General features: G+C 42.8%; 1 protein-coding gene across 8 annotated transcripts in view; it reads right to left on the bottom strand.

Moving 5' to 3' along the window:
* TTLL11 (tubulin tyrosine ligase like 11) overlaps window positions 1-16,254 on the bottom strand; it is a 227,450-nt gene that overhangs the window by 205,166 nt on the left and 6,030 nt on the right. The window contains exon 1 of one of the 8 annotated variants that reach the window (XM_070251060.1): window positions 4,299-4,434. The exons of 3 other annotated variants lie outside the window; for them this stretch is intronic. The gene's annotated coding sequence lies outside the window, so the exon portion shown is untranslated. Of the gene's footprint in view, window positions 1-1,551; window positions 2,214-4,298; window positions 4,435-16,254 lie in introns of those variants that run through there. 4 more of the 8 variants (XM_070251059.1, XM_070251058.1, XM_070251064.1 and 1 more) reach the window with 4 other exon arrangements.

The raw sequence follows: 16,254 nt of genomic DNA on the forward strand, positions 1-16,254 counted from the left end.
CAGTGTGGCAGAGACTGTAGGATGCTCACCAAAATCCATTTCCTCTTCTCCCTGGACACAGCACTAGACCATCTTTCCCAGTCTCCCTTGCAGCAACCAAGACCCTCTCCTTGACCACACTTTAGTCAGGCTCCTCTGAACTCTTGTCCAACTAGGCCTCCGCCATTGGGCTCCCGTGTTCTTCTTTGCATCATTCAGTTGTAGCAAGTATCCTGCTAAAGTCAACTTAGCAAGAATCCCCCACCCTCAGTGTCTGATCAAATTCCCCATCCCCTACCCTTGGTATGTGCTCACCCTGGCCTGTCTTCAGCAAGAATCCCGTCAAATTGGTTTAGTCAGAATCCCCCTTACCCCTGACGTTTCCTCAGTGATTTTCCATCCACTGACCCCACCCTGCTCCTTGGCTAGAAATTTTCACTTGTCCATGCTGTATTTGGAACTAAGCCCAGTACTATGCTGAGATCTCTTTTCCCCCATTGCGATAGCTCCTGAACAAAATCTCTTTTCACCACTACTGTCCAGCTCAGAACTCCTTTGACAACAGTTAAGTGTGACCACGTGCCTGAGTTCCAGCCACTGGAATGTGGGCAGAAGTGATATGTGCCACTTCCAGGACTCACAGGAAAACCTGCTGTGTGTGCTCCTCCTCACTCTTTCCTCTACTGCTGCCTGGCTGTCGACGATGCAGAGCCCAGGGGATGGCAGAGCCACAGATGGAAGATCCTGAGTCCCTGAATGGTTCCCCACCAAACGAAATAACTCTGCCCGGGCTGCTGCAAGGGCGAGAGATAGACTGCCGTCACGTTGAGCCCTTACACGTTGGGTCTAGTTGTCACAACAGTTTGGCCTCGTCTAATGAATACACACAGCAAACAAAGAAAACAAAGACCAAGAAGAGCTGTGGGCTTTGAAACCACTTTGTGCTCAACCTACTTTGAGTCAGGCTGGGGATCAGTGACAACTAAGATAGTCCCCACCTGTGCCGCGGGCAGACTCCCGGGTATGTGAGCCCCATCTCCCCAGGCCAAGTCAGAGATGTTTCAAAGCAAAGGGAGCACAGCAAGTTCTCATTTGTTCACTACTAGTCAGCGAGGGTGTCTGGACAGAAGACAGGTGAGGAGGGGAGGGGGCAAGGACAGGGGTGGGGGTTATCACCCTCCCAGGTGAGGTGGGTGAGAGAACCTGCTGGACGGCCCCAGAGAAGACCAAGCCGAGTGACCACCCCCCCCCCAGACGGAAGCAGCCTTTCCAGGCAGAGACAGAAGCAGAGAGAGGAGAGCGATAGAACCGGCCTCTGTCCCTCACAGAATGCATCTCTGACCTCCTGCAGCTGAGGCCAGCGCTGGCGCGGGGTCTCACATTCTTCCGGTCACAACCCCTCCCTGAGCACCTCCTCTAGGCTGGGCTCCAGAGAACCACACACACACACACACACACACACACACACACACACACACGGAACACTGTCTCTGTCCTCAAACTGCTCAGCGTTTAGTGTCCCTAAACAAATTATCATCCTCTGTGAAAAGCAATATAAACAGAGGGACATACCAAGTGCCAAGAGGACACAGAGGAAGAAGCTGGCCGCTTGTGCAGGGAGGGTGAGGCTTCACGGTGGAGCTCCGAAATGACCGGTTATTGAAGTGGGGCTCCAAGGTCAGCCGCCAGGAAGTGGGGGGAACAACAGCTATTCCAGGCTGCGAGGTCAGTGTGAGCAAAGGGTGGCAGCAGCAGATGAACCCAGGCTGCTAGGATGGAGTCTAAGTGGGCGTGGGGGAGTGTGAGGGGACAGCCCGGCAGGGGGAGGCTAACTGGGTAGCAGAGGAGATTCTAAGGATCCTAAGGGCTTTGCCAGGATGTGAGCAGGGACGGTGACTGTGAGAACATCCGCCCCACGGCCTGTCATCCCTCCAGGGGCACCTCATGCTTTGGCACTTACAGATGAGACCATCTTCCAACGTCTCCTTTTAAATGTGAAACCTCAAGGGGAATCACAACTAATTCTCCATCGGCTTGCTCATTACTAACCTGAAAGGGCTCAGGATGGATTCAGATCTTCAGGAGGGCCAGACAGGTGTCTCTGAGGAGCAGAGTGTAGAGGAGGGGGAGGGAGAGACAAAGGGGAGAGTAACGAGAGGGTGGTAAACAGGCCAGTGACACTGCACGGGGCGGCGAGGACCTGCCAGCCTCATCCAGCTGCCATGTGTGGAGCTGCACCAGGACCGGGGACCAAGATATGAGCTCCTGCCTTGGGGGAGTGTGCAGTCTAAACTAGCGCAGGCTGCTGACCTCCACCCCGTTTGTCCTTTGCACAAAAATAAATCGTTGCTTGTCTCTTGGAGAGAACAGGTGCACAGGGGAGGCAGCGTGACGCAGCGGAAGGAGCGGGCACCGTGAGGTCAGACCCAGGGTGGGGATTCTGGTTGCACCTCTAAGTGGCTGGTGTCCCGGGCACTCCACTTCCTCACCTACAAAATGCACAGCACCGTGCCTACTTGCTGGCTTTGCCATGAGTAGTAAGTGAGAAAACCGATGTGAAAGCTTTGAACGGGTGCCTGGCTCGAGTGGACCCTGGATGATGGTTTGTTCCCTTCCCTTTCCTTTAGGAGGAGGGCCATGCATGCGAATAGCCTCTTTATTCTTTTATTTCCACATGGTCTGGATTTGATTTAACTCTGCGTCTTCCTCCTCAATGAGGTTGAAATCTATCATTGGTTACTTAACGGCCCTTCAAGCAATGAGGCCTTTATTAAATAGCAGCGTGATACCCAGGCGATGAGAAGGCGAGCGGCCCACAAATCTCTCCCCACTGCTTTGGTGAAGACAGCTTTCAGCTGCCCGCTGAGCCTCTGTCTCCTCTGCCTGGAAGGAGGCTCCGGGAGGGGGCACCATTGCCTGAAGGGACACAGTAGAGAGGAGGACAGTGGTCCCTGGGGAGAAAGGCACCCATGAGCCAACCCTCTCCCCAGCACTGCCACCCACCCTGCCCTGCAGCATGGGACGGAGGAGAGTGCACTGGACTCGGCATCAACAAAGACCTGGGTGTGAGCCCTTTCATCAGTCCCAGCCTCAGTTAGCTCCTCTGTAAAGCGGAGCTGATGATATATACCCTACTTGCCTCAGAAGGTTCCTGGAGGCTCCAAAAAGGGACGGCAGTGATTCTACTGTCATTCTGGGGTGAGGGCTTGTGATCCTAGCTTGCTGGCCTCTGCAGGTTGACTCAGTCACAAAGTACCATTTTGGTGCTTACTATACCCCAGCCACTTGCCAGACGCTGGAAATTCACCAGGAAGCCACTCTCCCTGCCCTTACAGAGGGTTTCCCTACTTCCAGTTCACCACCCAACCCCTAAATACACCCTCCACACTACAGCCAGGGTGTCTTTCTAATATACAAATGTGATTTTTGTCACACAAGCACACACCTGTTTGAAACCTTCCAGTGGCTCCCCAGGGCTCTCAGATTGCAGTTCAGACCTTTATGACTTGGCTCCTGCCTACCTCTCAGGTCCCATCATCCATCGCTCTCCCATCCTCAAATTCCGTACTCCAGCCAGAGTAAAATGTTTGCAGGCCCCTCAGTTCTCTGTGTTCTAGCTTGACGCCACGTTACCGTGCACGCTGAGCCCTGTCTGAACACGCACCCTGCCTCTACCCCTGGAAACCTTGCTCACCCGTCTCACCCTTCCAGACTCAGCCCAGAGTCTCCTGCTATAGGAGGCCCTCACTGAGCCCTGAATCGGAGTCAGCTGCCCCCCCTTAACACTGCTCTTCCTCCCCTGGATCGTAATGACAAGAGAGTGAGCTCCCTGGGTGGGGGGGGGGGGGGCTCACAGGTGTCATTTCTTTGTTTGCCTAGTGCTCGACGGGTCCAAGGCACAAAATAAGGAAATGTTTGAGGAATGCAGGAAAAAATCACTTCAGCCAATGTCTGTTCAAAGCTTCTTCTTAGTATGCCAGGCACTGTGCACTGGAGCGTGAGCATCCAATAATAAACAATTATAAACAAGATAAACGTGGCCCTTGCAGTAGTCGAATTTAAAATCTACGGGAAAGAAAGAAAATTAAACAAGCCATAACAATAAAGCTGATTCATGCTATGACAGCAGAGACCTGAAGACAGAGGAAGATGGAGGCAGGAGGAGAGAAGATCGACACAATCTATTCAAAAATAGGAACACCTCACCAATCTGGAACTTAGCTACCTCACTTATCCAGAAAGTAGCAGAAACCCAGAAAGAAGGATGAGAGGCTACATAGCAGCCAAAATATGACAAAAAGACTATGCCCCTTTCTCACCTGAGTGCCCCTCACACACACAGCCTTTGCCAATACCTCCAGGTTGAGCTTGTCTTGCCTCTGTCTCCCACCACATTCTGTACCTCCTTCTAACAGCAACTCTTAGCATCACACACTGGAATCATCAGCTCTGTCTGCTCCCTCTAGACTGGGGCCTCCGAGGCCACCACGTGTGGGGCTTTTTAGGTCATGTACTAGGGTGCCATGATGCTGTTCGCACACAGACATCTTTACTATCTTGAACACTTTTCATATTTTATAATTATATTTTTGACTCTATCACAAATAGATTATTCATAATATTAGTTATTATATAATATTTACACATTATCATAATGAAAGCACTGGTTGATTAAAACCGGGAGTTCAGAAATATTCTGGTTCGGTAAACAAACATCAGGTGGTTTTGTTTGGGCAATTTTATATTTATGATGAGAATTTTCTGGCATGTGGTAGTCAAGTGTCTTATTTTAACACGACAATATGTATTGTTCCCCTTTGACAAACTGGATTGTCAAAAGACTTTGTTGATCTACTAACATCTAAACTAGACTGGGCTTCTGAATAAGATCTGCTTTCACATCTGCTGTATAATTGGTGAGTATTTTTAACTTAAAAAAAATCCTTCACTGGTATTAGTGTCCTGGTTGAATCTGAAATTCCATATTGCAGTCCAATCATCTGATGTCTGTTGACTGTGCCAGAATATTTCTGAATTCCAAGTTTAAATCAACAAGTACTTCATTATGGAACCATGCAAAATATTATTTAATAACTAACATTCATTTATCATTAATAATCTATTTGCTGTAACAAATTTGTTATTGAGATATAAATAATATATTGACTAGTTTAATAGTTTTTTCTTGAGGAGGGTGTACTTTTTCCTAGTTCACACAAAGGACAGTATGGGCCACTTGTGGCCCTGGTTCAAGGAGACGGATGGTGTCTGACTGTGTCGTTATCACCAGTGCCTTGCACAGGGCTTGGGGCATAGTAGACACTCATTTGTTGAATGAATAATGAAGACCTTCAAGGCCAAAGAACTTAAAATCATATATGCTTGCTTTATCTCACCATACTTTCTAGAAATACTTGTGCACATTCTAATGGAATAATATTGCATAAACTCTTCGAAAAACAGTCCTTAGTGATGAGCTGAAGCTTATTAAATTGTCACCCAGCAGGGACCATTTACCTCTCCCTTTGTTCCCTAGACACAACACGTTTTCTGAGAAGTCTTATAAGTAAGAAGTTTTCACAGCTATAGTATACCTTTAGAGGAACATTTTTGCAACCTGCCTAGAGAGTCGTGAAGTTTAGTAATTTCTGAGAAAACGTCATAAAATCCAACAAGATGGTAAGGCTTTGTGCAAGTACTTTCAAATAGAGCCTGAGATTTCTTAAGAAAGGAACAAGTGCACAGGCTAAAGAAAGCTATGTTATCATGGAAAGTAAACCCAGCCAAAACCTAAGGCTTGCAGGAGCTTACAAACAGCTGGCTCTCTATTTCTGGCTTGAGCTTCGCAATGCCAGAGACAGGATAAGTTCACTGCCTGGAATCCCTTTATGTCACTTCCCTTTAAAGAAAATAGTCACTTTGAAGATAGTCCAAAAACACAGCACTAGAACCATTACTAATTACACAGTTCGATTCAATTAACATTTGCTGAATGCCTTCTCTGTGCCAGGCATTGAAGGACTCAAAGATGAATAAGACAAGCTCCTTGCTACTGGATGTCTTACAATGTAGGGGAAGAGACAGTGCATCTCAATCTATAACCTTCCCACCCAGCACTGTCCTGTCCCAGGTAGCACCATCTCCCCTGAGGTCTACAACAGCATCCTAACTTTCCTCTGCCTCCACTCTGGAACTCTAATCCATTCTCCAAAGGGGAGCCAGAGCAAACTTTTTAAAAGGCAAATGTAATTATCTTTTTCTCTGTACACAGGCAATGGTCTGACCTCTGCATGTAGTTCGGGTCCTGAATGCATGCTGGCAAGGTAAGCATCACATTGGAAACTCCCATGTCAAGCCAGGCCCTCTGCAAGGCCACATCCTTAGGGGGTAAACTAGAATAAAACCTGCCTTGATTTGGCCTTGGCTCAAGGAAGGAGAAATGGAAGAAAACAAGTCTCTTCTCAAAATGCCTGACCATAACACTTCCTGAACCAAGTCTAGAGTCAGAATTCAACTACACCTATAACCTAAAAAGTGTAAGACCAAAAATTTAGTTGTAAGTGTTCTCAGTTAGCAGGGCCCTCTGAGGCCTCTGCACAAGATGAAAGTCCTCACTTTAAACCCAAGCCTCAAAGAATTATCAGAGATTAAGGTTCCGAGGAACATGAGCTCACTATCAAAAAAGGTCTAACAAACATCTAATTCAGAATTCCACGAAGAGAGAAGAGAAAAATTGAGTGAGAGACAATATTGAAAGAGAAAACAGATTAGAATTTTCCAGAATTGATAAAAGATACCAAACCTCAGAGACAAGAATCTCAACAAATCCCAAGCAGAATAAATAAAAAGAAATCCTCACCTAGAAAGTCATGATGACACTGAAGACATTCAAGACAAAGAGAAGATTTTAAAAGCAGCCAGAAAGGAAAAGATACTCTACCAGGAAAAGAAAAAAGTAGACTGAGAGCTGGCTTTTCAACAGCAAAAATGGAGGTAAGTAAATGGTGGCATATCCTCAAAGTGCTGAGACCATGTAACTCTGAACTCAGCACCATATGTGCAGCAACACTCCCTCTCAAGAATGAGGGCAACATGAAGGTAATCTTGGACAAATAAAAACCGACAGAGTTTATACAAAGAGTCCCTCACTAAAGGAACTTCCAAAAGATTACTTCCAGGAGAAAGAAACTGATCCCAGAGGGAAGGTCTGAGTTGTAAAATAGAATAATAAACAAAGAAAATGGTAAACATGTGGGTAAATCTAAAATACACTGAGACTATATAGAATAATAATAATGTCTAATTCGTGAAGTTCAAAAAAAAGGATAAAGTCAGATAGAACTAAAATACCGGACAACAAAAGCATATAGATAAGGAGGGATGCCACCAAAATGAACGCATCCCAAGCTGTTTGTATTGTTAAGAGGAGAGTAAAGATCCTAACTTCAGACTTTGTGAAATTTTATACATAGTACCTTTTCTAGGGCAACTGCTAGAAGAACAAAAATAGAATGTGTAACTTCCAGACTAGTACAGGGGAAACAGGGAAAGAACAAAAAATGACTTTAAAAAGATACAAAATCCATAATCATAGAGGGAAATGTTAATATAACTCTTCGTGTAATTAATAACTCAGACAAAAATATTAGGGCTATAAATTTGTATAATGTAACCCATAAGCTAATCTAATGTACATACGTAAAATATTGCATTGGATAACTAAAAACTACACACCCTTCTCAAGCACACTTAGAAAATGATCATATATTAGGGTACAAAGCAAAAAACTGGAAAACAAATAAACTAAGTAAGGAGGGAGAGCATGAGGAAGGGAGGAAAAAAAGAAGTAAAGAAAGAAGGAACACCCTTTAACCACAATGCAATTAAGTTAGAAATCAATAATAAAAAGATAAGTAGAAATAATCTCATATGTTTAGAAACTCTAAAAAGCCACAATCCAAATAACCCATGAGTTAAGAAGAAATTTTCATGAAAATTTAAAATACATAGAACTAAAAAGTGATTGCTAAAAATGCTACATAGCAAAACATGTAGATGCAGCTAAAGCAGTACTTACAGGCAAGTTTGTAGTCTTGAATGCTTTTACTGGAAAAGATGATAGGTCAATTATCCAACTTAATGTCAGAAAAAGAACAAAATAAACCTCAAAAAGTAGAAGAAAAGAAATAATAAAGAACAGAAAGCCATGAAATAGAAAACAAAGATACAATGGAAATGATCAATAAGCCAAAAATTGCTTCTTTGCAAAAACGAATCAAATTGAGATCCTTATAAAATACTGTAAATGACCAAGGAAGGGTACTTAGCCTAGACTGGGGTGTGCGGGAGTCAGGGAAGATTCATGGAAAAGAAGAGTCACGAGCTGATCCTTGAAGGATGTCTAAGAGTTAGCCAAAGAGAGGAAGGGAGCATTCTAAGGAGAAGGAAAAACATGACAAAGGTAAAGAGGAATGGCACAGCACGAAGATTCAAGAGAACCATACACAGTGTGGTGTCAGTAGTGGATAAAGTTCAAGGCGTGGAATACGTGAAGTGAGTCTAGAGAAGCTTAGGGCCAGATGTTAATAAAAAGATACTCAATTGAGTCTTTACTGTGTACTAGGTATTATAAGCTAAATACTTTACATGATTATATCCTTCTATTCCAGCAACAAACACCTCCATGAGTTCTGGTTGTACTATGCCCATTCTATAGATAAAGAAACTGAGACTCAGAGCAAAATTTTCTCAGTGTCACATAGTGAATTGTTTCAAACCCACAGCTGTGGGGCTCCAAAGCCCATGCTTTCAACCACCATGTTACATTACACCTTAGGTCATGGGAGGCTCCATATGGAGCCTCGGTAAAGAGCCTGAACTTCATTCTTCAAGCAAGTATTCAAATTCCCCCCACCAAAAAACCCAAAACTCACTCTTCAGAAGAAAGTTTGGAGTCTTGTTACAGCTGCCACTATTTTGTGCCACGAGGACAGAATTCCATTAGATACAGGTGTACAAGGAGTCCATGTACCAGTAACAGGAAATATCGCAATGCAGAATCAACAGAGGGCACTGGACAGATGTGAGTTCCTGAAGAACATTTACGACTACTACCTAGAGGACAAGTGCTGTCCAGTGATGAGACCTGGATAAGCATACGGCATTTTTTTCACCAGCTTCATTGAAATATAATTCACATACTATACAATTCACCTATTTTAAAGGATACAATTCAACAGTTTTCAGTACAGTCGTAGAGTTGTCCAACCATCACCGCAACTGATTTAGAGACATTTTCATCGCCCCAGAAAGAAATCCTGCACCCACTAGCAGTCACTCCCCACTTCTCCCACCAAAAGCCTCCCTTACCCCCAGCTCTGGGCAACCACTGATCTACTTTGTGTCTCTGTCGATCTCCCCATTCTGAACGTTTCATATAAATGGAATCACATAATACACGGTCTTCTGTGACTGGCTTCTTTCACATACATGTTTTCATCCATGTTGCAGCATGTGTCAGTACTTGAATCATTTGTATGGCTGAATAATATTCCACTGTGTGGATATGCCACATTTCACTGATCCATCAGTGGATGGACATTTGATTGTTTCCAGCTTTTGCCCCTTGTGAACAATGCTACTGTGAACACTAGTGTACAAGTTTTTTAGTGACATGTATTCTCATTTCTCTTGGGTATAGACCCAGGAGTGAATTGGTGCAATGTGGTAATTCAATGTTTAACATTTTGAGGAACTGCCAAACTATTTTGCAAATGGCTGCACCATTTTACATTCCCACCAGGAATGTAGGAGTTCCAATTTCTCCACGTCCTCACCAACGCTTATCATCTCTCTTTTTCATTATAGACATCCTAGTGGATACAAAATGATATTTCATTATGCTTTTGATTTTTATTTCCCTAATTTCTAATGATAGCACACGACATTTTAATACAGCCCTTAATGTACCCTTTTTTTACACCAGAGATATTTTAACAAAATCTAGGAAATAACCTATTGAAGCTTTCGGCGGTTTCACTGCCTAACTGCATGAGAAATGCTTAAGCCTTACCTCGCGGGTAGAAGATTAGGGATGGGGTAAGGAATTAGATGTGGGGAGAGGGTCAAGGATAGGGAGAAAGTCAAGCATATCCACTAAATACATTATCTGAAAGTCAAAAAGTGGCTTTACATTCTGCTATGGCTGTTTCAATTTAGATGTGAAGGCTGCACCCAAAGAGCCATATCAAAATGCCCCACTTCGAACGAGGCACTGGTCACTGGAATTCGATTTCGTAAAGGCAGGAAGAAGATTAATTTATTTCACTATCTTCCCCAATATTTGCCGTTACACTCTTCAGAAGTGAGCACTGATAGAAACTCTCATACACTGTGGAGTATAAATTGCTGCCACTCTTTTGGAAAGCAATTTGGCAACTCCTTACAAAAGCCTTAAAATGCACATGCTTTTTACCCAAGTGTTTCACGGCTGTAGAGTTATCTTAAGAAAATGAATATGGGCCGGCCTGGTGGCGCAGCAGTTAAGCGCACAAGTTCCGCTTCTCTGCGGCCTATGGTTTGCTGGTTCGGATCCTGGGTGTGGACATGGCATCGCTTGGCAAAAGCCATGCTGTGGTAGGCGTCCCACATATAAAGCAGAGGAAGATGGGAACGGATGTTAGCTCAGGGCCAGTTTTCCTCAGCAAAAAGAGGAGGATTGGCAGCAGTGAGCTCAGGGCTAATCTTCCTCAAAAAAAAAAAAAAAAGAAAAGAAAATGAATATGAACTATAGCGCAAAAAACACTACAGAAAAGTTTTTAATAGAGGAATCAATCGAAACATTTAATAACATGAAGATAAATAATGAAATACATTTCACTGAATGAGATATTTTGCAGCAATTAAAATGACATTTATGAATAGTTTTTACAGCATGGGAAAATGTTTAAATTATATTGTGGGCATCAATTTTAACATAATAAAATTATATCAGCCTTGTAAAACATTAACATAATTATGTCAGGTTTATAAAACATAAAATTTATGCCTAGAAGAAATACAAGAATAAAATGCTTCAAAATGAACATAGTCATTGTATCCCAGTGGTGGGATTATAAATTTTTTTCCAAATTTTTAATATTTTAAACAACGTATCAGGATTATTTATATAAGTGATAAATGTTCTTTTTAAATAAAACTAACAGCCAGACTCAAAGCCCGGTCCTGGACTGAATGACTTAAGTAAACACTAATTTTCTGGGGTCTGCCCGATGGCCAAGAGCTTGGGTTCTTGTGCTCCAATTCAGCAGCCAGGGGTTTCGCTGGTTCTAATCCTGGGCGCGGACCTAGTAGCAGTCATCAAGCCATGCCGGGGCAGCACCCCACACGGCAGAGCTGGAGGGACCTACAACCAGAACATACAACTATGTACTGGGGGGCTTTGGGGAGGAGAAAAAAAAAAAGAAAAGAGGAAGATTGGCAGCAGATGCTAGTTCAGGGCCAATCTTTGAAAAAAAAACAACTAATTTTCAATGGTCTGATTTCTAAGGGGCCAGGAAATCATACTCGATTCAGAGGGACAGTATGGTGCACTGGAACAAGAGTTGGCCTGACAGCCAGGAGCCCCAGCCTCTGGTTCTCAGCTGTGTGTCATTTAACACCTCTGAAAAATGGGAGAGTTAAAACAGAACCAATACTTCCTGCATGCTGACTCTGCCATACACGTTACATCTGTGATGAAAATGGGACACAATCCTATGAGATAAGTATCACAACGCCCCTGGTGACAGAACTAATAAGTGGTGGGATTTTTTTTTTTTTATTGAGTTAATGACAGGTTACAATCTTGTGAAATTTCAGTTGTACATTAATGTTTGTCAGTCATGTTGTAGGTGCACCACTTCACCCTTTGTGCCCACCCCCCACCCCACCTTTCCCCTGGTATCCACTAAACTGTTCTTAGTCCATAATTTTAAATTCTTCATATGAGTGGAGTCATACACAGATTATCCTTCTCTCGCTGGCTTATTTCAATAAGTGGTAGGATTTAAACCCAAATCTGACTCCACACCACACTGACATCTGTCCGCCAGAATGAATGAAGTCTACACACTCATTGCACAAAGTGACGGTCAACCCAGATACGTGTATGTGAAAGGGCCACACAAAATATCTAGTTCCACAGAAACGTGAGACTCTGAGGCACGCTACAAAACCTGTTAATTCACTGGAAGTTTAGTAGCACCTGAAAGTAGAATTGCTAACAAGTCAATAATAATTAAGGCCGATTTTTAATGAATGGGAAGGAAAAAAATTTAATTATAATAACGAAGCTCATGCAAGGCAAATGATTCTCTAGCCGATGTGTAAATAATCAACACGGGAACAAGAGTGACAACACTTAGGAGACAAAAAGTAACTATTCATAATATTTACAAACCAGTAACAAAAACATAAACAAAATATAAACGTAAACAACCCAAAAGATAAATAAACAAAGAATACATTTAGCCATTTCACAGATGAAGCAGTCCAGAGACAATACACTTATACAAACAGCCCAACCCTCAGGATAATCAGAGGAGTGTAAATTAAAAGAACATATTTTTACCTACCAGTTTGGCAAAGATTTAGGAGATTAACAGGACACAGTATTGGAGAGAATCTGAGAAGACAGGTACTCCCAAACACTGTGGGTGGCGATTCGATAGTAACTATCGAAATATAAAGGGCATGTACCCTTTGACCCAACAAGTCCTAGGAATTTATCCTACAGAAGTATTTGCACAAGTACATACTTAATAACTGAACAGTGATGTTCACTGCACCTTTCTTTGTAACAGCAAAGAAAAAACGTGGAAACAACATCCATCAATAAATTTTATGGTGGTACATCCAGAAAATGGACTATTAGGTGGCTATTAAAGTGAAATAAATCTCTGTGTACTAACAGAGAAAGACGTCCACGAGGTACTGCTGAAAAAGCGGTTGCCAAACACTATATAGTATTATTACAACATACATATAGGATATATTCTAGGATATATATAGCCTATATATAGTATACATATAGTATAACTGTAGCATTTAAAATAAAGTAAAAATTGTTAATGCTTACATTTATATACAATATATATGTCCTCCTGTATCTCTACATGTGATTTATACTGCCGTGGTCCCTGGCACGGCTACTCTGATTCTCCTCTGTACCTCCTCAGGGCAGGACGGCACATCCTCAGCCCCTCTGGAGGTGGCCATGCCATGTAACTTGCTTTGGTGAATGAAATGTGAGCAAGGCCTCTTAGAAGTCTTCAAAGCCAGGGCACAATTTACCACCTTCCCTTCCCCTCAGTGACTCCCTGAAGCTGGGGTCGAGCTGGAAGCCTGGGTCTCTGAACCAAGACAATGAGAGACCCCCGTTCCCCCACCCCCCCAACCCGCATTGAACCCCTAAGTGTGAGCAAGAAATAAACTTCTGTTGTATCAAGCCTCTGATGTTTTGTGGTTGCTTGTTACTACAGCACAATTTAGTGATCCTGATACACACAGGAAAAAGAAAGATAATCTGGAAAGATGCACACCGAACTGTAATCCTGGTGTTACAGAGACGAAGAGGAAAAGGCAAGGAGTGGGGGTTTTTGGTTTTCATTTGATGTACTTGGGAACTGTATACATTTTTATAAGCACACAGTGCTTTTGGAAATTGAACAAAGGTATCTGTAAATAAGATGTCCAGAAATTTTCCCATTGTTGCTTTTGAAAATTCCAATAAACCACAGTTCTGACACAAAGAGAATTAAAATCTCCCTATGAGCATAAAAAACAAAATAGGAAAAATAGCCTTCTTCAGAGTTCTAGGCAGATGGACTGAAGGACTTCTCGGAAAAGTAACCCTGCGCCTGGGGATGACGGCACAGGAGACAAACCGCCCTGCGCTCCTAAAGATGAGAAGGTTTTGCTCTCAGATGACACAGCAGCAGATGGGGGAAGAGACGGAGCCGTCAGAAATGCCTGCTAGGACTCACAAAGCATTTATAAAAATTACTAGATAATGGTTCAAAAACACCCAGGGAAACAAGTGTGTACACAAATGGCAGTCGAGGCAGCTGTGAAGGCAAGGCGCGACTTGATGCAACACGGGAAGAGAGATGCTAGTCTGTCTGGAAGAGAGAAACATGATCGTCGTTCTCTCCAGCAAAACAATAACCTTTGCAGAGGAATCTCCGGGACATGACTCAGCTGCAGAGGAGCAACCACAAGGAAAAGAGGGGTTCAAAACGGAAGAAAGGAATAGCAAGGTTATCTGCCTGTTCACATCAGCAATTTTCTGTTACAAAATTTAATTGAGATGCCGTAGAAATTCATCAGAGGGTAAGCCAAACCAACAGGTATTCGTACTTTAAGCACCAGGCACTTTAAAGGTTTTTCTGATTTAATCCTTACAACAACCCTACCAAGTATTTTATGCTTACTCTTAGAGACGAGAGACCTTTGGCTCAGAGAGGTAAAGCAACTTGCCTAGGGCCACACAGCCAAGATTCAAACCCATGTCTGGCTATGGTCTTTCCAGGGTCAGCGGGGAGGACTGCCTACGGATTCAAGGAAGGAGTAAAGAAATCGACCCAGGAAATTCACATCTCCGTGCAGCCAAGGGGGATATTCACACACAATAACCTCAGTTCTCCTGGCAAACTTGTCACCATATTTGTTTTGTGAACACGAAAGTTAAGATACTGATGTCACTCAAATAGCTAAAATAAGTTTCCCGTGGTGATGGATATAATTAACAGACCAGAGTGTGAAACAGGCACAGGTCGAGAATGCAGGCTTTAAAAAATTCAATTAAACTCATGAAACCTTAAAAGTATAATTGACTTAAAAAGAAAAGAACTTGAAATCAGCATTTTTTAAAAATTTTTAAACCTAGACTACATCACGTTGACATTCATTCAAATGTAACCGTCCCTTAGCCCACAGAAATCTGTGTGTTTTTGTTATCTGCTGTATCCCAAGAACCCAAATATAGCCTCCAAATATTTGTTAATGATTCAAATGAGCCGGTCATATCTGTTCTGGTTAACCAGTAACCTGTATATGCAGACTAAATTCTATAACAGTTTTTTTGTAATTAAAAAAAAAAGATCAAATAACCAATGTCTGTAATTAACCACTAGAAGGAAAAGAATTAACATGAACAGAACACCTAGAGTGTGCCAAGCATTGGGTTAAGGCAATTTACATACCTCCCCTCATTTAATCTCACAAAAATTCTGCAAGATAGGTATCACCAGCCCACCATTATAGTTGAACAAATTGAGATTCAGAAAAGTTCTGTATTTAGTTCACAGTTTGGTCACACACATAGTTAGTGACAAGGATTTTAGCTCATCTGTCTGAACCCAAAGTAGATGCCAACTCCAGCATACGACACTCCCCCTCTGGAGAAGGCACATACAGAGTGGCCTGTTACTTTTATCATATGTTCTTTTTTTTTTTTTCTTTTGAGGAAGATTAGCCCTGAGCTAACAACTGCTGCCAATCCTCCTCTTTTTGCTGAGGAAGACTGGCCCTGAGCTAACATCCATGCCCATCTTCCTCTACTTTATATGTGGGACGCCTACCACAGCATGGCTTGACAAGCGGTGCCATATCCGCACCCGGGATCCGAACCCCTGACCCCCAGGCCGCCAAAGCGGAACATGCACATTTAACTGCTGAGCCACCGGGTCGGCCCTACTATAATATGTTCTTTTTAAGGAATAGATTTAAAAGAAAAAGAACACATATGATGGGGTTTTGGCATTCAACGTCTGCTGATACAAAACCAGAATCCAGAACGCTACCAAAAGTGAGGCTATTTACAAATATTCCTGTTCATATAACATGGAAAACAGCCCTAGCCAATATAATACCTGCTAAGAAACTGAAATTTTAATGTGTAGTAGTTACAGAACTTGAATATGAGCCCCTGGTATTTACTGTCTTTTTCAAAGGATTGCTTAAGGCGTTAGTGTGGATTCACGGAGCTGTTACACATGTTGCGCTGTTCAGATAACAGTGGTAGTGAATTGTGATTTTTATGGTATGACAAGCTTAACTTGCAAAGGAAAAATTCTGGGGAACTAGATGTTAAAATATAAGTCTGTTGAAATAAGATACAAACCATTCTTAAACACAATGCTGTTTTCAAAAAACGGAAAGTAAATGACTAGCATTGAAATGAGAAAGGGAGGGAAGGTTAAACTAGCCCATGTTTCATTTTATACCCCATCTTCT

The sequence above is a fragment of the Equus caballus genome, chromosome 25 (genome assembly GCF_041296265.1).
Source record: "Equus caballus isolate H_3958 breed thoroughbred chromosome 25, TB-T2T, whole genome shotgun sequence".
In the NCBI taxonomy this organism is placed as follows: Eukaryota; Metazoa; Chordata; class Mammalia; order Perissodactyla; family Equidae; genus Equus; species Equus caballus.